Raw genomic sequence first — 25,337 nt, 5'->3', positions numbered from 1 at the left:
GTTAACGCAGGGTGTTACGGGTGATGGTTCATTCACTTGAAAGGCTCGGCAGCAGCTGGCGCGGGTTACTGGCGTGTTTTTAATTGGGTGGTGTGGGCGCGGGGTGTGATTTGTGTACATCACACACCGTTATGATATACGATACGACTCATACCAGGAAAATAAGCTCGCGATTAGTGACCCAGAGAAAAAAAAGTTGAATGGAATTCGTAGGCCTTTAAAAGTAAACTAGGCGGGTGTGTATACTATACATGCATCATACACCCCCACACACATATCCCACACACTCACACCTAATTACCCCCATCCCACACCAACAAACACACATGTATATAAAAGAATCAAAGAATAACAAAACAACAAATCGCGTTTTGATAAGGAAATATTACTTCATTTGTTATTTAATATTTTTAGAGGTGCATTATTAAAAAAAATATGTTTATGTTTGACTTCGAAATATTTTGATTGTCTAAACTTTTATTCCGCTTCTATTGTCGAGCTTCGAGGGGTAAGAAGACATGACAAAACAAAGTGAAGTGTGGGTACTAAGAATCAAGTTACTATGGAGGAGCGGGGATTTAAGACAACGAAGCTAAAACCCAAGGGATTAATGTGAAAAATTTCGTGCCTGCCGTCGAAAATCTGATTTCAAACAAGTAGGAAAAGTGCCTGGAAAAATTCCTTTCAACAAATAATCTCCCCACCTCAAGGCGGTTTCACAGTTCAGTGGTAGGGGAGGTTACCGAGTCACCAGGAGAAGGGGAAGGAACTCTTGTTTGCTAACCATCAGGTTCAGCACCTGGAGTTAGTTAAACCACGAATTTTATTGAACCAAAAGTTCCTATAGTTTAGATGCAGTTTTATGATTTAGTAATAAGCGAAATGTCCATACAACACACGGTACACGCATTTTGACTAGAACATTTGACTGTGGTGGTGCTACAACCGACATAGAAAGTGATTTATTCAAGAAGTAAAAAGATGTCAAAGGTGATCACATTTGTAATAGAATCAAATTATTTCCCCATTCAACAGAGCATTAACAAAAATAAGTGTATGCCTTGCCGCAATACCCGCTTTCATTCTGTCCATCAATAATTTATTGCAATACATTTCAAGTTATTTAAGACAATACACTCTTCTCGTGTAGAGAGTTATAGTCGTTGTTTAAAAGATGATATTTTGAGGGTGGTTGTGGATGGGGATTCACACAGGATATTTAACGCAACCCGCTCTTTCTAATCCAACAAGAGTTTAACTAGAACTGCGTAAATTGTAAGCAGTACCCAAGCAAAGAGGACTAAGTCAAGTCACCCAAGTAAAGCAAACAATGATAACAGAACACTATAAGAAAATGTGACATAGTTTGACTGAAACTTGCTAGCATCTTCTGCTAAAATCCACGTAATGCGCCACCCCCCTCCCCCCTTCCCCCGGGCCCCCAAAGAGATAAAACCTCTGACGTACAGGACATTAGCTCTGTAAGGTTCACTTTCAGTTCACTGTCCCTGGTGCATCCAAGCGTGACGGCACACACGCCTGGTAAACAAAGCCGCCCTAATTCTTTCTCACCCTACCTCTTCTAGACAACAGTGTGGCACAAACAGCAAGGGGGGGGGGGGGCTAGTGGAGTGGTAGTGGAGAGGGGAGAGATTGCTACAACAACTTTCTGTAACCCAAGATTTTACCTAAAGCACGGTCTAGCGGTTATCTTGATGGAAGTAATCCGATAATGTAGTCAGGTTACTCAAGTACTGCAATACACCAGGTCACAACACTGATGTTATCCTCAGTGTGGTGATGTTATGTTATCCGGGATAGAGAAACATCTCGATGTGATCATAGACACAGACAGTCGCGATGTTAGCATGAGTACAGTCATTTTAACACTGGACCTAGACTATTGCATAAGCTGACACCGAACTAGGCTATTGCGTGAATTAATATTGCACATACACTTGGATGAGTTTGCATGAGTATATGTAAAATATAAAATGATGTAACAATCGTGTTTTTATGAGACGACCTTCGATAAAAAAAACACAAGGGAGTACTCACCCACATAAGTAAAGCTCCAGGTTAACACTTGAGCTTCGTTCTGGAATTTTCTTTCTTCTCGCCGCTAGTCCATGCTGACATGCACCACCTGCGGACATAGACAAAACATTTGTCAATGTGCACAAACATAAGTCTTATATGTTCGCCGACAGACTACCCCCCCCCCCCCAATCCCACTCAGACAGATACTGACACAAGAGTTTAGGGCTAAGACCATGATTTTTTTTAACAGAAATGTAGAAACCATTAAAACTTTTGTAGGATGTTTACTGCGTATTGTGACACGTTATTATAGCTTTTTAAAATCGCCACATTCGACTATTTAAAAATCTGCATGTAGCTCTGGGTCCGTAGTTAACCGAAACAATATCCTAACCTAAACCCTCACGTTTCACTAACCTCCTGTGTGCTGGGCCCGTAGTTAGCCGAAACAATATCCTAACCTAAACCCTCACGTTCACTAACCTCCTGTGTGCTGCTAACAATGAAAGTGTCATTTATGTTTAAAAATGGAGGTAAAAGACGACCCTGTCTCGTGTGTGTGGGCAGCACTAACTCAGCTGTAGAACCACTGAGCTGGACAGTGATGACGTAACAAATGCACCCACTCGGTGCATACAATTGATCACCCTCCCTCCCACCCTGGCTGGGCAGACGACAATTAATTATGCTATAGTTATGTGGGAGGCGGCGCTGCTAGTCGAGCCAAATATCAGGGCACCAGCAAACTGCGAACATTTGGCACGTCCAAGGGGCGCTACTTGTCCTGGGGACGATAGTTCTCTCCCTTTGGCTCGAGACTGGTTTGTTTGGGGATGTTTAGGGGATATGACATGAATCGACTATGAGACCAGCGAATATTAATCAACTACTGAACAAAAGACGTGACAAGAGGAGGGGAGCAGTTATTAAATGAAGCAGAAAAAATAGACGAGAATGAGAGGTGTAGGCCTACAATCGATGAAAGGGAAATAAAAGAGGCCGAAAAGATGAGCTACAATTACAAATGATTTAAAACAACTAAACTTCTTCAACGTAACATGTAGATCACAATCACACATCCGACGATTCAAGATTTATTTAAAAATTTAAATAAATATCATGGAAACCTAATTGCGACACATTTAGGAACCCTAAAAAGCTCCTCACAAAACGGAGCGTACCCCCAAAGGCGTGATGATAAGGGCCGTGACTTGAGACAGCTGACCAGAGAAGACAAGAGTCTTGATAGTATGGTGGGAGATGGGGAGTAACCTCAGTACACTTGAGGGGCGATGACAAGCACACATCATATAGGAATACAAACATCTGTTTCTTATTGTAGTAAAACAAAGTAAAACCGTTGGCTTGTTTTCTACGTATATCAGGACCTAGTTCTGACATGTAAGGTCAAGGGCACCCCCTAAGCATAGATCTGTACATCCATTGAAGAAATGACTTCATCAGGACAATTAAAGGTGAGTTTAATATTTATCATTAATGCCGTTTGACAAAATAATTTTAAAAAAAAAACGAATATTTTTTCCATGGCATTAATCATCACGCCCTATAGTGACTACCAGTCGACTCCCGCGAGAAAGCGTTCTAAGGTACCTAAGGACAAGGGTGGGGGCGTTGGAGTGATGGGGAGATTAGCCGGAGAGTGAGGGGGGGGGGGAGTTGGAGCCGATTAGTTGAGGCATCACGGACAAGTCGACAGACGGTCTCGGATTTTTGTCCGGTTTAATTAAGGTCAAAGCCCTCTAGTCGGGGAAACATCACGTTCCATTCTGAAGACATTTACTATTAAAGCCCGGTACGAGTCTATTAATAACGTCCGGCATGCGACGTCTACTTGTGGCCAAACGAACGTGAGCCAGTGGGGTACTGGTTGTTAAAGGAGTTATTTCTTTTACACCAAAACGGTTGTTGGAAGGCTTGCTCTGATGTGACATTGGTTGTCACTGAACACTGGAGCAGCACGCAAGCTGGGTGTCAGTCATTGTCTCGCCGGTACAGAAGATTACTTCATTTAAAAATATTTTAAAGAGGTTTATGAGCTCGGCTTCATTGTTTTATTATTTCTTATAAATTTTATGGAGACTGTGATTACAGATTTGTTAGCACTTACTTTATTAGACTTAAATTACATACATCCTATGTACATTAACAACTCTGTCTGTAGCATAGCAACCATGTCGACATCAAAGCAACATGGTATGCACTTAGCAACCATATCTCTATCCTAGCTAACTGGTATCCGCCATTAAAGCAGGCCTCACACAAGTGACAGAACATTGCCATATTATGTCTACTTATAATGGTCAATCCTCAAAATAACACCCCACTTTCAAATGGGACGTCTAAAATCTATCACAGCGCACTAGTCAACGCAACTGAAACGTGCTAATGCGCTAAATGTCCGTAACACCAGTTCATCACAAGAGTCCCCTCATCTATCATCTAAAGTTGCCGACATCAAAACAAAGCACGCACTTTATTTCATTAGAGTGGCCGAATGCGCCAACTATCTACATGTGTTGTAGCAAACAGCTGCAGCTGGTGGCCAGACTAATCAACGGCTAATCAGCCAGCCAAATCAAAGTCGCTGTTTACAAATCTCAGAGTCAAAAGGCCAGCGGTAGCCGCTAATCAAGGCCGGTGGGCTATTATCATTAATTGCGGCCATCCCCGGCACCTAGAGGGTATATGAGACAAGTGGAAACAGATGTGAGGAGGCTGGGGGAGAGATAACTCTGGTGTCTGGCAGGAAAATGTTATGTCCCCTGGTGCTTGAACCACATTAGATTGATGTTTTTAATGACTAGATGCTTCAGAAAACACAATGAACTGTGACACTAAAAAAGATGTATATGATGTATGATGATAAATTTTCGCAACCTTTTCACAGAGAATAATGACGTTTTCAAGATGCATTAAATCGTGCAACTTATATAAAAAGATAAGACTATCGATCAAACCATAAAAACAAACTTAGGTGATGGCATACATTCTTCTATGAGTGTTGACATAAAACTCATCATTGTTCATACTCTGGTAGGACATTGAAATTATAATTTGTCTCTCTAAGGTAAAGAAAACAAAAAAGGTAAAACTGAGTTCTAGAATAAAGGTTATTCATTTTATTTGAAATTCTTAAAATAGCCTTATCATTTAAAATAAAATGGTTTAAAACTGTGTTGGAAAAGAGACATACAGAGGTATCCGAGAACAGGGCGGGGTTAAAGGTAAATTAGTTAACGTCATGTAACTTAGTGACCATTATGTGACCATGGTCATAGAGGACTATTTTCGCAACATCTAAATCAGCGTTTACCAAAGTGGGTCGCACGGATAAGTGCCAGGAAGCCATGAAAAAATCTAAAATAAATTCTATATGAATACAAATATACAGCTAAAAATAGTTACATACTTATTTCATTAAAAAAATCTTGTCCACAGCATACTTTAAAAAGACTATCAATTTTTGAACTATTTTATTGTCAGTTTCTATATTTTCTAATCGCCGACAGCTTACATCTTTGAAATATTGACCAATACAATATAAATATAATATTAACAACTATATAAACTTGGATACAAAATGTGTTTCATTAGTTCAAGAGGGTAATGGGTGGGGGAGGTGAAGGAGAGGGCGCCACGATTCTCTTAGTTTTTCAAAATTGGCGCAGTGACCAAAAAAGTTAGAAAACTGCCGATCAAAGTGTTGGTCCGCAATATGAAGTCTTAAATGTTCCCACACTAGTGTAGGTATATTCAAGCACATAAACTTATAGACACAGACTTTTAAAACTTGTCTCAGTTTGTCGGCTTCAGGCCACGATCTGGTAAGGTTTCAGTAGGAAGCCTCACTGCTGTATCCCAGTCCTACAGTCAGAGGTCTGCCGGTGGCTGGGAAAACTTAACTGGATGTTTGGGTTGCTAGACTATTATCTTGGGATACACTTGTGATAGTTTTGGATTAGATACGAATATATTTATGTCATACGTTAGTATGACATAAATATATTCGTATCTAATTCGTTAAAAATGACATTGTTGTGTTAACATGACGATTAATATATTCGTTCAAACCAGCCAACAATTGAAAAAGACCCAAAGGTATAAACTTTTTTACCATGATTAGTACACAATACCAGTAGTGTGGGTCATTTCTAAAGATGTTAAAACTGCAACACATCTTCAGTTAAATATACTTTTGTTGGTACCATTCCAAGAACTTAGTGCTACATGTGTGTGTTGTTGATGGGAGTGTGTATGTTGTTTATGCGAATATGTGTTGTTAATGGGAGTATATGTATGTCGTGTTTGCGAGTGTGTATGAGAGTTGTTTATGAGTGTGTACGTGTTGTTTAAGAGTGTGTACGTGTTGCTTATGGGAGTGTGTACGTGTTGTTTATGAGAGTGTGTACGTGTGTTGTTTAGGAGTGTGTACGTGTGTTGTTTATGGGAGTGTGTATGTGTGCTGTTTATGAGTGTACGTGTGTTGTATATGCGAGTGTGTGTTGTTTATGGGAAGTGTTTACGTGTAGCATATGCGAGTGTGTACGTGTGTTGCATATGCGAGTGTGTACGTGTGTTGTTTATGGGAGAGTGCATGTGTATTGTTTATGGCAGTTTATGTACGTGTGTTGTTTATATACGTGTATTTATTGCTATAGACGAGAGGCTACCAGGCCAGAACAAAGTGCTATTTTATTATCCCGTGTCAGCGTTACAAAGCGGGACGTTTCAGCTGACCGTTCTTTTTACGGCCTGTGTTTTTTATTGTCCGCTAAGGCTGGTGTAGATCTTGAACGGGAGATCTAAAGAGGATTTATCTCGAAGAATGAATAACCCGTTCAGGGCTCTGATTGTGTAGGGAAAATAATTATTCAGTATCGGCGAGGTGTGGGTGCATGGGGGAAGGTGTTTTATTTTTCTTGGCGATAAGCTGGACTAGAAATGGATTACATGCGCGTTGTCCTGATTGAGACGGTGTTTATCTAAGTACCGGTATCGCTAGTTCATTGTTTATACATGCCGTCTCTTTAATGTGTGTATGCTAGTGTGTATGTGGGGGGGGGGGGAAGGAATGAAGATGAGAGAAATAGTTAAACATAGGCATCCACCCCCCCCCCCCCCCCCACCACCCCCGACACACACACCCGAACGACAATAAACGAAGTGTGAACCGTTTCTTTTACGAATAATATCCATTCTTTAAACCAAGTGTGAGCCGTTCCTAAAGCGCACAATTTTCCATTCTGGGAACCAAGTGTGAACCGGTCCTAAAAGGCACAATTCTCCATTCTATAAATCAAGTGTGAACCGTTCCTAAAACGCACAATTTTCCATTCTGGGAGCCAAGTGTGAACCGTTCCTAAAGCGCACAATTTTCCATTCTGGGAACCAAGTGTGAACCGGTCATAAAACGCACAATTTTCCATTCTGGGAACCAAGTGTGAACCGGTCATAAAACGCACAATTTTCCATTCTGGGAACCAAGTGTGAACCGGTCCTAAACCGCACAATTCTCCATTCTATAAATCAAGTGTGAACCGTTCCTAAAACGCACAAATTTTCATTCTGGGAACCAAGTGTGAACCGGTCCTAAAACGAACAATTTTCCATTCTATAAATCAAGTGTGAACCGTTCCTAAAACGAACGATTTACATTCTTCAGCCACATAGCCAGAGTGTACAAGACATTAGTGCGGCTATCCGTCAGCACGCTGTAACTCGAAAGAAATCAACAAGAGTTATCTCTTCATTTTATTTCCAGCCATCCCAAGACGCCATCTTGGATTCTATTTCTGCAAATGTTTCACTAACAATATTCTAGTTGGACTAAACTAAATCCAAGTTTTGGATGGTCGCATAGCTACTGATGGTTATTTCCTACTGATTTCGATGGTCGTACAGTGGTTGTTGGTTGGGTCTTAATCAACTAAAATCAACTTTTATCGCAAATATCTTAACAAAACAAAAATAAACAAGTAAAAATAAAATAAATTCGTGTAGTCCAACTGTTCCTTTATATCGTCTCAGTATTCAACGAACGTTGCTCTTCCTTTAATCAAGGGTTGTAGCCAACACGCCCATAAAACAGACCGGAATGCACCCACTATTTACCTCAAGTACCCACTAATTAACGAACAGCAAGTTCAGAGAAGCTCACACCTACCCCACCTCAAATAACAGTTAATATCGCGAATATTTCAACGACAGACAACAGCAATTACATGTCTCTGTATGTTCTGACACCAATCCGATAATCAATCTGTAATAACCTGAACCCCCCCCCCCCTCACATGATTTGTATTACCCTGACCCCCCCCCCCCACATGATCTGTATTACACTGACCCCCTCAAATGATTTGTATTACCCTGACCCCCTCACATGATTTGTATTACCCTGACCCCCCTCAAATGATCTGTATTAATCTAACCCCCCTCACATGATCTGTATTAATCTAACACCCCTCACATGCTCTGTATTAATCTAACACCCCTCACACGATCTGTATTAACCTGACCCCCTCACATGATCTGTATTACCTTGCCCCCCCCCCCCCCATGATCTGTATTAACCTGCCCCCCCTTCACATGATCTGTATTAACCCGCCCCCCCCCCCACATGATCTGTATTAACCTAACCCCCTGACTCCACCGCCGTATATGTTCTATATTTCCCTGACTTTCTACTCCACCGCCTTATAACATAACCACTTATTCCACCTCTATAAGTTTCAATAAAATACTTTACACGATTTAATTTACTTGTATTTAATTAAATCGCATTTCCTCAGACGGATCCACCGTTTTAATAGAGCGTCATCATGTAGATGTGCTATGGAGAGATGGATTCAAGTAAATACATGTCATTTTCGTATACAAGCTAGAGGGGTGAAAATTATAACGTCATTTTCCTATATCTTCTAGAGGGATCCAATTAGATGTCATTTTCATATTAAAGCTAGACGGATCAAATGCTCACATGTCATTTATCTACATGATATATTATTTCGTATTCATCTACATTCTCGATGTTTAGTTTTCTAACAGAAACTAAAAACAAAACATTTTGATCACTTTATGTGTAGATCTAGATGGCAGAGCTAGGGACACATGTTACATTGCACGTACAACGATGGGGGAGGGGTGGGTTAAAGGAAACAATCGCTGGGTCACATAAGGGTTAGAATACAAGACACAAATTGGAACCAGGCTCTGGTAGGTCTGACTTGTGTTAGATGTGTACACACGTGGGGGGGGGGGGGGGGCGGAGAGAAATGTCCATGTATTTGCTCTTTTCAGTGAAGCTCTGCAGGCTAAGGAATTATTACTAGACATTTTGGTATGTGGTAAGTCCGGGTTTAACCAGAGACAAGGAGACGACGGGGTTTAAGGGTTATGATAACCATAAAAATTAGTGATGTGGGGTAGTTTTGGGTGAGATAATTGGTAACTGAATTAATGTATAAAATTAAGCAAGTAGTCTTTCTATTACATAAAGTACGGTATATGTACTCATATTTAAGGATATGTTACGACATATTTGAGTTGTTTTTTGGGTCTATCACCACTTACTTAGTACATAACCACTCACCTAGTACATAACCACTCAACTACCGGTGAAGAGGTGCTCCAGATATACACCCTCCCCATCTCTACATATCATGAACAGAACCACCGCTCTAGTGCCGGAGAGATGCTTGGTATCTGCTCTCATTTGTTTGTTAGGTCACACGATCCACAGGGCAGGCACACCCCCCCCCCCCTCTTGCCCCGGGGTGCTATGCGCTTATCAAACCGGTGTGTCTAAAAACCAGAAGACAGCAATGTTTACACAAACGCCAGGTAGACGGATGGGCGGGTGGTGGTGAAATCATACGTGGCGTTTGTTGTGACGGCACTGCTTTAGAAGAATCATCAAAGAATAAGGAAAACTATGTATTATTTACCCAGTATGTGTCACATAAGTTAGTAAACAAGAAAGGGCAAACATGTATTTACATTAATACCAATAGTGTAAGTACAGTAATCAGGGATATATATATATATATATATATATATATATATATATATATATATATATATATATATATATATATATATATATATATGTTTTTTGATACATCCGTTTAAAGTTTCAAGACGTTTAGTAAACAACAAAACCGATACATAGTAGAATGAATACCTTTCAATGTACCTCGTACATCTATGACTTTTGCGGTGCCCTGTCAAAACGGCCCGGGACAAATCGGCCCCGTCAAAACGGCCCCGTTAATACGACCCCGTCAAATCGACTCCCGACAAACCGACCCCGTCAAAATAGCCCCGTCAAAAGGGCCCCGACTTATTGGCTCCCGTCAAATGGGCTCCCGTCATATTGACTTGCGACATATAGGCTCCCGACAAATGGGCTCCCGATATTTAGGCTCCCGACAAATGGACTCCCGACATATTAACCCCTGACAAATAGGCTCAGGACATATTGGCTCCCGACAAAGCGGCTCCCGACATATTGGCTCCCGACATAAGGGCTCAAGACAAATGGGCTCCCGGCAAATGGGCTCACGACATTTTGGCTACCGACAAATGGGCTCCCGACATATTGGCTCCCGGCAATTGGGCTCCCGACATATTGGCTTTTGACAAAATGACTCCCGACATATTGGCTCCAGAAAAATGAATGATATGACCACTATTGGCATAAAAGTAACCATTGTGTCCTACCTCCAATACCACCATAACCTCTTTTTAATGCCCGAATGAAATTATTTTTTCATGAACCAACATTAATTCACAAACAAATCGAGCCCTTAACAGCTAAATTCCACCAATTCTAAAGTTTTGATAATGTTTAATTTACAACAGAAAAGATCTGTTGCTTAAAAGCGAGCACAGAAGTGTAAATGTATGATATACATGATGTTAACATGATAACAGCATTTTGTTTTGATAACCTACAAGCACAGTGGCGTAGCGAGGTCGGGTGTCACCCGGTGCGGCACTTAATGGTGTCACCACCCCAGAGGCGTTGCGACCCTTCCCGGGGACAAACTTTCAAGTTTTCGATTTGCCCCCCCCCCCAAACTTTCGATTTGCACCCCCCCCTCAACTTTTTCTCTCTATATTTTGCTATTTTTTGCCTTGGTGTCACCCCCCTAAATGGTGTCACCCGGTGCGGTCCGCACCCCCCGCCCCCCCCCCCCCCTCGCTACGCCCCTGTACAAGCATATTGCAGTTAGGAAGGTACAGCGTGGACCCTTCTCCCCACACAATGAGTTGGAACAGCCAATAACCGACTTAATTATGGATGTCATAGATAGATGACCCTTAAATTAAAACATACTATATTTTATAATAGATAAACTAATATAAAAATAAGGCCTGCCGAACAAGAGATGCATACGTTGTATTACATAAGAGCGTTGGATAAGCTAACTCTAAAGAATATTGATGAAGGGGTCCCACTGGCAGATGTCATATTCAATGAGACCGCTTTGCCGGGAGACTTAGTCTCTACAGAAACGGTATTGTCAGTGCAGTGGCGTAGCTAGGATTTTTGGGCCCCTATGCAAAAATTATCAGTGGGCCCCTTCGTCAGCCGTTAGGCCAGTGGCGTCGCTAGGTCGGGTCTCACCCGGTGCGGCACTTCGTATTGTCACCCCCTCTCAGGAAACAAAGCATATATATATATATATATATATATATATATATATATATATATATATATATATATATATATATATATATATATATATATATATATATATATATATATATATATATATATATATATATATATATATATATATATATATGTATATATATATATATATATATATATGTATATATATATGTGTGTGTGTGTGTGTGTGTGTGTCGGCCTACATAGGCCTAAAATTTATATATATATATGCCACATACTGGTACACGTACGTGTTTAAGCTTTAATCACTGCTGACTTAATAGTAACGATGTTTATCTACAGTCTGTTTATAATACAGTTGGATATAGCATTGTTTTCTTTATAGTTTACGTTTACGTCGTGGTGTCACACCCCCCCCCCCTCTTGATATAATTTTCGATTTGTATTTAGAAGACTATTTAAATTTAACTAATGGATCTGGAAAATGGAATTTTATTCTATAAATTTTACAATTTTTTGCCTTTGGTGTCACCCTCCCTAAATGGTGTCACCCGTTGCGGTCCGCACCCCCCGCCTCGCCTTCGCTACGCCTCTGCGTTAGGCTACAGAGGAGTTAAACGAAGAGATCAACTTCTACTTACGATGGATATTTTTTAATATATAAATATTCTGAAGGCAACATTTTGTATTTTATATGTCCTGATTTTGTATTTATACTATATTATTATGCTTGCCTACTACTGCTAAAAAGTTTATTTATAGGCTGATTCTCTCAATGTCTTGCACGACAAAGTGATATCGCCTGTAGTGTTATTATAACGATTGGGCTCTGTTTGACCCACAAACACTGAATCCCACTGCCGAAACGGTGGGGGGGGGGGGGGGGGGGGGGCTTTTTGGAACTTTTAACCTTTTTCTTTTTTAAAATTATTTATATGTAACAAATATTAAAATTCCATTGTAAAAGTTTTAATTTTTTATGAGGGAAAAGGGCCCCTATGTACCTTGGGCCCCCATGCCTTTCTTACGCTAGCTTTACGGTAGCTACGCCACTGTGTCAGTGGTCCTTTTGTCTGGAGCCAAATTGACAGGAGCCTTTTTGTCGGGAGCCAAAATGACGCTAGCCTATTTGTCGGGAGTCGTAATGACCGGGGCCGTTTTGTGGAGAAACTAAATGGCGGGAGCCTATTTGTCGGGAGTCGTAATGACAGGGGCCGTTTTGTGGAAAAAACTAAATGACGGGAGACTATATGTCGGGAGCCAAAATGACGGGAGCCTATTTGTCAGGAGCCTTATTGACTGGAGCCCTTTTGTCGGGAGCCTATATAACGGGAGCCTATTTGTCGGTAGCCTAAATGACGGGAGCTTATTTGTCGGGAGCCTATATGACGGGGTCCATATGTCGTTGGCCCTTTTGACGGGGCCGATTTGACGGGGTCGTTTTGACGGGGTCGTTTTGACGGGGCCGTTTTGACGGGGCCGTTTCGTCATTGGCCGAATTGACGCCGCACCATTTAACATGTTATATCTTATAACCATTAATTACCCAAAGAACTACATACAGGGAACGCCGCACAAAATGAAATTATGACGCCAATGTTGCCACTTGTAACAATGCGAAGAAATCTGGCAGCTGGTATGTATTTTTCGTACCGTCAACATTTAGTTTCACACAGTGGCAAACATTCCCCAAACAACACCGCTATCAGCGGAGATGTCTGTGCCAGTTACACAACTGTGTTGAGTCGCTTACAGGATAGCTCATTGTTGGATCACTTGATATTATAATGTCAAGATTTTTTTTTAAACAAAGCGGTTACATAAAACGAGTTGGTCTTTGTCCAAGTGATCTATTACATGCTAGGATAGATGGGGAAGGATGGGAGATGGCTTTTAACAGAGGCGTTTCATGAGGAGTGCATGTGAAGTTTGAGAAACGCGGGGTAATTAGCTCTGGGTTCGGATCGTGTGAGATCAATTAGTGCACAAAGAAAAGGTTTTAAAAACATTTGAAGAAAAAATAGAATCATAAGTTTATCCTAATTTCTGCACCTAAAGAGTTCAGGTTAACTTTAGTTTATTAGCCATGTAGAATCCCAACATCCCGACGACCAACCATGGGGATCGCCTGTTCATTGAGTGGCGCGTGTATTGCTTAAATAGATAAATAAGTGCTGCTCTCTACGTGCTGAATGGACAAATTACCCAGACACCATTAATTTGATTTCGATCTCTTCGTGCATGCTTCTGTGTTGAGCTGTGTATATAATACTGCATGATTTATTGTGCTTTGATTGAGATGCACAGATGTTAATTGCAATTAGCGTGGACAGCGCTACTACAAACATAGATATAACAGGTGACACGATCGATCCATTGTTATAACAGATAAACACACGATCGATCCATTGATACAACAGATGAACACACGATCGATCTATTGATAGAACATATGACACGATCAATCCATTGTTATAACAGATAAACACACGATCGATCCATTGATACAATAGATGAACACACGATCGATCTATTGATAGAACATATGACACGATCGATCCATTGATATAACAGATGAACACACGATCGATCCATTGATACAACAGATGAACACACGATCGATCAATTGATAGAACAGATGAACACACGATCGATCTATTGATACAACAGATCAACACACGGTCGATCCATTCATATAAACAGGTACCACAATCGATCTATTAATATTACAGGTGAACACATGATCGATATAATGTTTTCCCACTGCACTCGGACAAGTTTTTGTATTAAATTAAAATTTCAACCTCAGATCCAAAAAGTTGTAATTGATTATGGACTACCTTTGGAAGAATAATTCCATACACTTATTTCTGGTAGGCCACACTTACAATAAAGATGACCAGGGCATAAATGATTGCAGACACTTATGGGGTGGGGGTTGTGACTACACTAAGGACGGGCTACATTAGAGAGAGTGGCAGATGAAAGTCATGTGGTAAAAACTTTTGCATTCATAAGAAATTTGTAAAAATGTGTCGACGTTAGATTATTTTGCTAGAAATTGGGCTTGGGTGTTTTAAAAATAATCTGAAATGGGGGTGGGGGGTGTCAATTATGCGCAACTCAACACGCGATGGGAAATGTTAGGCGAAAGTACTTTAAACGACAGGAGGAATAAAGCTTTTAAAAATATACACAAAGCAACGTTTTACCATTAAAAAAGTCCCGCTGAAGAGGCGATGAATAAAGTTCTTGTTATAAAAAACGTGTTGAGCTCCTTATCTAACTTGACGAGCTGCAGACCTCAGCTTTGATTAATTAGCTTCACAATTTAATTGTTATTTCTTTAAAAAAAAAGATAAACGCAAACTGAAAAAAAAATGTAAACGCAAAGAAAATGGAAGAAAAATAAATAAATGGCGTCTTCGGAAAATTAGATTACAGATATTTCGACAGGGTTTCGAAAAATTAACATAACGAGATAACATAAAAAATGGCACTGTCTGACCTAACCAGTATATGACATACAAACATACAAGAAACGCAATCAGCACTTAAATTCTTGACGGGACGAGATGGCCGGCGGGGGGAAGGAATGTGTTTCTTGTCTTCTTTGTTGTCGGGTGCTGCATGTATAGGGCGGGGTCATGTACACGTGCTTTTGGCGGACGTGAGATGCAATCTCAAGTCTTAGTGGGTGTGTGTGTGTGTGTGTGGGGGGGGGGGGGGGGGGGTGAGCTAAAGAGTGAGGAGTGAAAAGTGAACTGAAGAGATATACAGCATACAGTGAGGAGGAATGTATGAAGTGAAGCACATATAGTCAAACGTAAATTGTGAGGAGTAGTGTATGAACTAACGCTCATTGGGCACATACAATGAAATGTAAAGTAAACAGTGAGGAGTGATGTATGAATAGAGCTAAACTTGTTTGTAAGATTAATTTATAACCACCAGCCCAAACAATTTTCAACCCTCAGAAACACATTCAATGCTTTATGAGCACTAAAAAATCAAACATTTATTAAATAAAAATTGGCCACATATCCGATTGTGTTAACTACAGGCAGAGTGAGGTGTTTCACGGGGTCATCCTGACCTGGCGGTTCGTTACCCTTGCCCTCCCAGGGAGTTCAAAATGGCAGGAGTGAAACAACTTTTAGCGCAGTTACAACAAGTAAACGCTGAGCTTCCGGTATAGACTGTTTAAAAACAAAAAATTCAAGACATTGGCAAAATGTTTTTAAAGACATACATCGACAGTTTACTATAGTGGTGTGTCAATCGTTTTCACAAGCCTACTGCTATTTAATTAAATGATGTAGAGTCTAGATATAAGGTTTTTTAAAGTCTTAAAAAATTCTACTTTAAAAATGAAGAAAAAAATTGCCGAAGGACACAAGAAAAATAAACCTTTGGATGAGGTTTCTCGGCTCAGCTAGAACCTGTGGAATGTTGATGGGCGGGGTGGTTCCACCAGTGCCAAGGTGAAGGTCTTACACTTCCTTTACGCGGCGGAGTGATGGTGGGCGGGGAGGGGGGGATATGGAATGAGCAAAGTTTGTGCAGATGACGTTGACTCGTTTATTTTACACGTGTGTCAAGCTCGTGTTTCGTGGACGTCGTGGTAGAGCATCCACTTACCAGCCCGTGGGTACTGGGGTCGGGTACCGCCCGTGGGTACTGAGGTCGGGTACCACCCGTGGGTACTGGGGTCGGGTACCGCCCGTGGGTACTGGGGTCGGGTACCGCCCGTGGGTACTGAGGTCGGGTACCGGCCATGCTAAGATTTGACCCAGACATTCTCACTTCAAGCTACAATCGCCAGCTTACATTAGTTAAGGAGAAGCGGCAAGTGAACATTGGGCGATGGCAAAATGAACTTTTATCTCATTTACTTAATGACCGGCCAGCCATGTAAAGGGCATTACCAGATGATAATACAATACTAAGTTCACTTGTCTAAGAAATGTCGCCCATGCTGTAACAGCCAATCGATATTCTATAACAGCATTCGTTAATGAGACCTTTTAACAAATATCTGTGTTAGAAGTAGTATAGTAGGTCGTGTTTGGGTCGATTTTGTGCAGACATGTTTATATAGTAAAATATTGAGCAGCCAGAGCAGACATGTTATATAGTAAAATACTCCAGCTGGAGCAGGTGTTCCCCTCCTCCTATTGTCTTCCGTGACGCTCCTTTACGGCCGCGACGACAAACAATAGAGTATCGATTTTTTTTGTTGAAAGATATGTTTAAATAGTCATTAAAAATAATTTATTCAGCTAGGCTTGCTTTACAATAGGCCATATTTCTCATACAGTTGATCTATAAATAGCCGTTACTATTTACTATCAGTCTGTTTTTGTCCTGTTTTTTGTCTAATCGTGTTAATTATGTTAAGTGGGATTGCTTTATTTGTTGTGGCTGTTTGCTTTGTTGGTTTTTAATATTTACATATGTTGTAATCACAACGTTTTCATTGTTTTCATTGTTTTTTTATTTATTTTTTAACCACCTTTTAAGGTTCTATAACCATCATTTTGACGACCACTTATATATATTTAAATACATTTTGTTTATATTTTTATAATTTTCTAAAAAATATTAATATAGAAGATCAACAAATAATTTTTTTTCTTTCTGTGATCTCGGCATATGAAGTGATAGTGTGTTCATCACTATGTCCAACCGCCTTACTTTCCCTAACGTAAGTTAGGTACCCATCAGAGTTGGGTAGACTCGGGGACAGTCTACTGTCTTTGAACCTGGATTCGAATTCGGGACTTTTGGGTTAGCAGTCGTAAGTTCTACCACGCTGCCCCCTTCATTCATGACTATATAAGTTCCTATTGATTTGGTCAGAATAATTGTCAGGGGCACAGTTATCTCTTTACTAAATAAAACTAATATAGAAACGAAGGCAGAGTCGAATTTTTCTAGAACAGTCTTGTTAACAACCACGAGTAGCGTCCCGTAAATTTAGGATCCCAATGGTTTAACATAGAAATGACACTAAACACCCTTGGTGATGTCTTTGGAAACGAAAAGTCCGTTAAGTTTCAAATCTCAAGTTTTGTAAACGTCTTTGTTTAAGTATTTACATTGATTTATGTAGGTTCAGAAGTATTTCATAGCGACAATGGAACAGTGTCCGTGCGCGTTTGTTTACATTTAAAAATACATGTCGCGTGCTTTGCGCGCGTCTCACGACGTTTTAAGTTTTCCTAGTGTTTTTAAAACAGCGATTTCTTTCTAAAATAGTGACCAGGGTCAGACATCAAAGAGTATATTAATCAATTATCATTAACAATTTAAAAAGTAATTTAGGATGTCAATGGTTTAACATAGAAATTACACTAAATACCCTTGGTTATGTCTTTTTGATTTTGTAAACAAAAAGTCGATTATGTTTCAAATCTCAAGTTTTGTAAACTTCTTTGTTTAAGTGTTTACATTGTTTTATGTAGGTTCAGAACTAGGTTTATTTTATTAAAATAAAAGTTTTGTCTTAATTAAAAATAATTGTCAGACTAAATAGCTAATTAAAATGATCAATAGCAGTTTGGTTTAATAAGTAATATATGTGTTACACCAGCGTTAGACTTAGAAAAATATTTTGATTGTTATGATTATAATTGTTTTTTTTTCCAATTGTCTTATTAATACTCGGCCCTATGATTTGTGAGATAATGACCAGCATGGTATATATTATATTTATATACACTGTTATTATTTTTTTAAAGTCATCACTACCCCACTGAAACCTCTTAAAATAAGACCATTTTCCTATGATCAAAATTTTAGCTCAAATCAGTGAGAAATAAATCGGGTCTAGCATATATTAATCCAACTGATGTCGTTTAGAAGAAAAGCTGTACCTACAATTAAATTTACTGAAAGGTTTGCTTAAAAGCTTTTATCAAAATGGTTGTGCATTTATACTTGTAATAAGTTATAATTTTTTTACTTTTCATAGATATGTATTGAATTAGTCCATTTTGATTATGACTTGTTGTCCTGGCGTTGACATTTTTACACTTTTTTTTTGTTTTTTTGAGACTCACATATACACATACATACACACACACACACACACACACACACACACACACACACACACACACACACAAATGAAACTAAAATCAAATCACAACAAGTCTTGTTTAATTGTATTAATTTTATTTTCCCTAAGCCGATAAAATACTATTGTATAATATTTACAAGCTTGCAAAACATACACGCGTCATTCACTCTATGTATTTTTTAAGTGCAACGAAGGCACGAGACCGCCTTTTATTGTGTGCCGTGAGCACAATACCCATTGTATGGGTATCTGAGCATAGGGCAATAGCTATACCCCAACGCACATGGGCGGTTAGATAATAAGCGAGGTAGCTTTTCCGCGGAGCAAGCTGTGAAACAGGTGAAATAAAGAAAGTCGCTTTTTTTTTTTTTGTATTTTATGTCTCAATCAGGGTGGCGCGATATTTTTTTTTCTCTTTGTATCCGTGTTGTAAACAAAATGAGGAGGAGAAAGGGTAGTGACCTACCTTCCCACCCGTGTGTTCCATGATGGCAAACACAATTTTAAATGTGTATTTGTTAGGTTTTAGTAGCGATACATCTTCTACTTGTTTCTTCCTTGTGACATCATTAGCAGGGGAGACGATTCGTTTCAGCGGAGCGAGTCGTGCGTCATTTAAAGACATCAAATAGGGTAATGTTACACAAGACAAGCTTTTAGTACTCTGTTGAAATTAATTAAAGGGAGAAAACCCTAAAAAAAATATTTACTAATGTCCCTCTGGTGTAATCTTTACAAGCTAACAAAACATACGCCGTCATTCACTCTACGCATTTTTTTTAAAGTGCTACGAAAGCACGCGGCTACCTTCCATTGTGTGCCGTGAGCACAATACCCATTGTATGGGTATCTGCGCATAGGACAATGAATCAAACAGACAGTGTCGGAAAAATACTTCCACACAACACCCTTCTCTCGAAGAAGACAATTTATTTTTAACTTCACGTTGAGTAATTTTTATTTTTTTTATTTTTTAAAAGTGTTTTTGGTACGTTTTAGTAGCGAGATATCGTCTACTCGTTTCTTCCTTACGATGTCATTAGCAGGGGAGATGATTCGTCTTTTACAGTGAGCTAGACCATCTCTTTTCCAAGTGCAACGTACGCGAAATAAAGACACTAGCTTTTGTATTTTATATCGCAAGCAGGTGACGGGATATTTATACATCTGCTTGAGCGTTATCGGCGAAACTTGTTTTAAACATTATTAATACGCTAAAATTTTAAAATATTATTGTTTCATACACCGATCTCAAGATAGAGTTTTTAATCAGATCTATTATTAACAAATATTGTCATTTTAACACACTGCGTAACCATCAAGTTGAATCAACCACACCTGATGTTACCACTCGTAAAGTCAAGTCTTCAAGACAAAACACTGATACTAAACAAGACATTCAACTGAATTATATGCCACTATGTGATACAACTAATATTATCTTTGCAATGTTAAAAGAGGGGGTATAACTTGTATTGAGTATAGATGTATAGTGTTTAATATTTAATACATAGAACACAGGACAAAAAAAAAAAAAAAAAAAAAAAAAAAAAAAAAAAAAAAAAAAAAAAAAAAAAAAAAAAAAAAAAAAAAAGATTTACATCACCGCAACATCCGACATAAGGGTTGGGGTGGGTACGGGGAGGGCGGAGGAGAAGAAAAAAAAAACACCATAAAATGTGTAACGCTACAAATGTTTGGCTTTATTCAACGACTTAAGAGTAGAAATGTGCTATAATTTTATGTAGTCTTCATTGTAACAGTCACCATAACCAAGGATTAAACTTTATGATTTTTTTTTGTGTGCGAGAAATGCTACCAGTGTGATTGCACCAAGTCCTGCCACTGACCATTTAATTAATGTTTTAAAAGATGCCCAATCTCTCTGACTTTCAGTGCGGCGTGAATAAAACTCAACCAGACCTTGCTGTAGAAGATAAAAATAAGAGAGACTCAATTTCTTAATTTCTCTATCTTGAAGATGGGTAATCAGTATACTTTAAAGTCATGGGGAGAGGGGTGATAAAAGATGATAGAGATAAAATATAGCTGTAGCATACATAACAATTATCCTAAACGCAATATGCATTCTAATGAAAACACAGCACATAAATTTGAATTAATCAATATTCTGTTGTTCAAATGTATCAGTTAAAACAAGTCAATATACTGATTTAGATTCTTCTTAACAGGTGATATAATTTTGATATTATGATGTATGCAAATAGAAACTATTCTTACCCATTTATCATTAGACGTCAACCATTCTTGTAAGTTAGTGTCGATATATGAGGTAACCCATTCAACAACATTATCCGCCAAATGGCTTTTATTATGTACGAAACAATATACCACAAACCATCCAGCGAAGCCTAAAAGCGCCACAATCCTGCCCCAGTTAACACCATCAGAGAAGGTTTCATCAACTATTATTTTAAAAGTATCATAAGCGTTGTTATCAGTAATATTAAGCTGTTCAATCAAATCATTGAATCTATTTCGAAATCGTTCCTCAAATTCATCACCAAGATTACGCATTGCCGCTTGGACAACATTTGGAGTAACACTACTTTGTCGCCCATCATTTTCCCACTGAAAACCTGCCTTCGCTACTCGATGTTTGATATAATCCACTACTATCGAACGAGTATTATAAGATTCCATGTTTTCAGACAATTCACTCGAACTTAACACATCTGTTTTTAAAAAACCATCTCAAACTTTAAATGAGATTCATTTATATTACACAAAAACAAAAATACCTAATTCAGCAAACAAAAAAAGTGAAGACCTTTTGTTATTCGTAGCAACTAAATCGCCAACCAATCTTACGGCCACCTGCATAATCGATCAAATTATAGAAAGAACGTGGTTTGCATCGCAAATTTAAAAACATGGCGATGTTTACCTTTGCTTACAGACCTCAACCAAAAAAGGCAATGAAACTATAAGAAGGAGGAATATATATCTTAGTCATGCAGCAGATTACCTGCCCATGTTCGCTTTAGTATTACAGTTTTCATTTAATTTCTTTTTGACTTGAACTTCTTTAATTTAAGAAGGTTTACTTATACATAATACATTAGGTCTAATTACAATTTTTTTATTTTTACCACTCAATGTATTTTGTTTTTTCTATATCTTGCATTGTCATCTTAATTTTTGACCACCTTAGTAAAAATTTGCTTAAGATTATAAACTTCAAGTTTTAAAAAAACATCAACGTTATAGTACGTCGTGTCAAATGACACACCGTTTAAAATGTCTACATTTAAAGTTCACCAACATAATGACGTAAAAACTAAATATGATATGACGTTAGCATACATATCATTCAATCTAATCACTCTAAAGTACAAATCAATCATTTTTATTGATTGAGGGGCTGGGTGAGTTATTTTTATTCGGGTGCCCAGGGAAGGTTTGGGGTTGGTTGGGACAGATTTTATACACGAGTCGGTGACGTTTTCACCGAGGCAGGATTCGAAGCTAGACCATGCATGTTTTGGAATTGTTAGGGTTCGAGTCTATAGTAGGGTCGGGGGAGTTTTCACCTAGGCAGGTTGCAAAGTTGGTACATCCATGTTTTAGAATTGATAGGTAGAGAGTTTATACGAGAGTCGTGGGAGTTTGTATTTCACTGAAACGTGTTTCAATGTTGGGACATCCATGTTTTGGAATTGGATGAGGTAGAGTTTATACTAGGGACAGAGGTGTTTTGGTTACACCGAGGGTGGTTTCGAAGTTGGTACATGCATGTTTAGGAATTGTTGGTAACCGAGTTCATACTAGTGTCGGTTAAGGTTGGTTTTGAACTCGGAACATGCCTGTTTTGGAATCGGTAGGTGTAGAGTCCATACTAGGGTCGGTGAAGTTTTCACCGAGGCAGGTTACAAAGTTGGGACATGTATGTTTAGGAATTGTTGTCAGTCGAGTTCATACTAGGGTCGGTGAAGTTTTCACCGAGGTAGGTTTCAAAGTTGTTATATGTATGTTTAAGAATAGATGAGGGGCAGAGTTTATACAAAGGTCGGAGGTGTTTTGTTAACACCTAGGTAGGTTTCAAAGTTGTTACAGGTATGATTTGGAATAGATGAGGGGCAGAGTTTATACAAAGGTCGGAGGTGTTTTGTTAACACCTAGGTAGGTTTCAAAGTTGTTACAGGTATGATTTGGAATTGATGGGGGTAGAGTTTAAACTAGTGTCGGGGGAGTTTGGGTTTCACAGAGGCGTGTTTCAAACTTGGTACATGGATGTTTTGGAAGTGATCGGGGAAGAGCTTATACTACCGTGGGATGGATTTCGTTTTCACCTAGACAGGTTTCAAACTGGGACCATCGATGTTTCGGAATTGGTTGTGTTAGAGTTTACACTAGAGTGGGACGGTCTTTGTTTTCAACAAGACAGGTTTCAAAGTTGGTACATGAATGTTTGGTACAGGACTGTTTTGGAATCGGTGAGGCAAAGTTAAACTAGGGTCAGGGAGTTTTCAACGAGGCTGGTTTCGAAATTGGGCCACGAATGTTTCGGAGTTGGATGAGAACGATGTCACTTGTAACATTAGTTGAATACAGATACAAGTTTGTCTGTTACTTTGTCCTTTGTCTGTCCAAGTAATAGTGTGGGTAGAGGTACGGTGTGTTTATCTAGCAGGTGTTTAGGGATGGTGCGAGGGCGGCGGACATAGGTGGCTAGGCTGCAAGAGATATTCAACGAGGAGTGGTGTCTATAAGTTAAATATCCCAGTCTGTTGGAGTAGTGTCTAGGAGTTGTGATATTAGTTGAATAAATATTTGTCTGTAAGATTGTCATACATCCTTTGTCTCTTAAATGGAATAGAATGGGTAGTGGTACGGTCTGTGTATCTAACGGTTGGTATTGAGGTTAGGAATGGGAGAAGGGGAAAGGGGTTGCGGACAAAGGGAAGGGGAAGGGCGAATAGTGATAAAAATAACTCACCCAGCCCCTCAATCAATAAAAATGATTGATTTGTACTTTAGAGTGATTAGATTGAATGATATGTATGCTAACGTCATATCATATTTAGTTTTTACGTCATTATGTTGGTGAACTTTAAATGTAGACATTTTAAACGGTGTGTCATTTGACACGACGTACTATAACGTTGATGTTTTTTTAAAACTTGAAGTTTATAATCTTAAGCAAATTTTTACTAAGGTGGTCAAAAATTAAGATGACAATGCAAGATATAGAAAAAACAAAATACATTGAGTGGTAAAAATAAAAAAATTGTAATTAGACCTAATGTATTATGTATAAGTAAACCTTCTTAAATTAAAGAAGTTCAAGTCAAAAAGAAATTAAATGAAAACTGTAATACTAAAGCGAACATGGGCAGGTAATCTGCTGCATGACTAAGATATATATTCCTCCTTCTTATAGTTTCATTGCCTTTTTTGGTTGAGGTCTGTAAGCAAAGGTAAACATCGCCATGTTTTTAAATTTGCGATGCAAACCACGTTCTTTCTATAATTTGATCGATTATGCAGGTGGCCGTAAGATTGGTTGGCGATTTAGTTGCTACGAATAACAAAAGGTCTTCACTTTTTTTGTTTGCTGAATTAGGTATTTTTGTTTTTGTGTAATATAAATGAATCTCATTTAAAGTTTGAGATGGTTTTTTAAAAACAGATGTGTTAAGTTCGAGTGAATTGTCTGAAAACATGGAATCTTATAATACTCGTTCGATAGTAGTGGATTATATCAAACATCGAGTAGCGAAGGCAGGTTTTCAGTGGGAAAATGATGGGCGACAAAGTAGTGTTACTCCAAATGTTGTCCAAGCGGCAATGCGTAATCTTGGTGATGAATTTGAGGAACGATTTCGAAATAGATTCAATGATTTGATTGAACAGCTTAATATTACTGATAACAACGCTTATGATACTTTTAAAATAATAGTTGATGAAACCTTCTCTGATGGTGTTAACTGGGGCAGGATTGTGGCGCTTTTAGGCTTCGCTGGATGGTTTGTGGTATATTGTTTCGTACATAATAAAAGCCATTTGGCGGATAATGTTGTTGAATGGGTTACCTCATATATCGACACTAACTTACAAGAATGGTTGACGTCTAATGATAAATGGGTAAGAATAGTTTCTATTTGCATACATCATAATATCAAAATTATATCACCTGTTAAGAAGAATCTAAATCAGTATATTGACTTGTTTTAACTGATACATTTGAACAACAGAATATTGATTAATTCAAATTTATGTGCTGTGTTTTCATTAGAATGCATATTGCGTTTAGGATAATTGTTATGTATGCTACAGCTATATTTTATCTCTATCATCTTTTATCACCCCTCTCCCCATGACTTTAAAGTATACTGATTACCCATCTTCAAGATAGAGAAATTAAGAAATTGAGTCTCTCTTATTTTTATCTTCTACAGCAAGGTCTGGTTGAGTTTTATTCACGCCGCACTGAAAGTCAGAGAGATTGGGCATCTTTTAAAACATTAATTAAATGGTCAGTGGCAGGACTTGGTGCAATCACACTGGTAGCATTTCTCGCACACAAAAAAA

At 38.8% G+C, this 25,337-nt stretch overlaps 1 protein-coding gene across 1 annotated transcript in view; it reads right to left on the bottom strand.

The window, feature by feature from the left end:
• LOC131944822 (leucine zipper putative tumor suppressor 2 homolog) overlaps positions 1 to 25,337 on the bottom strand; it is a 90,746-nt gene that overhangs the window by 48,704 nt on the left and 16,705 nt on the right. The window contains exon 2 of the mRNA XM_059305644.1: positions 2,059 to 2,146. The gene's annotated coding sequence lies outside the window, so the exon portion shown is untranslated. The remainder of the gene's footprint in view (positions 1 to 2,058; positions 2,147 to 25,337) is intronic.

Source organism: Physella acuta, unplaced genomic scaffold (genome assembly GCF_028476545.2).
Source record: "Physella acuta isolate Inbredline_101_S28 unplaced genomic scaffold, ASM2847654v3 ptg000511l, whole genome shotgun sequence".
Taxonomy (NCBI): domain Eukaryota; kingdom Metazoa; phylum Mollusca; class Gastropoda; family Physidae; genus Physella; species Physella acuta.
The sequence above is the reverse complement of the archived record's forward strand: the minus strand, read 5'-3'. Positions and strand labels throughout refer to the sequence as shown.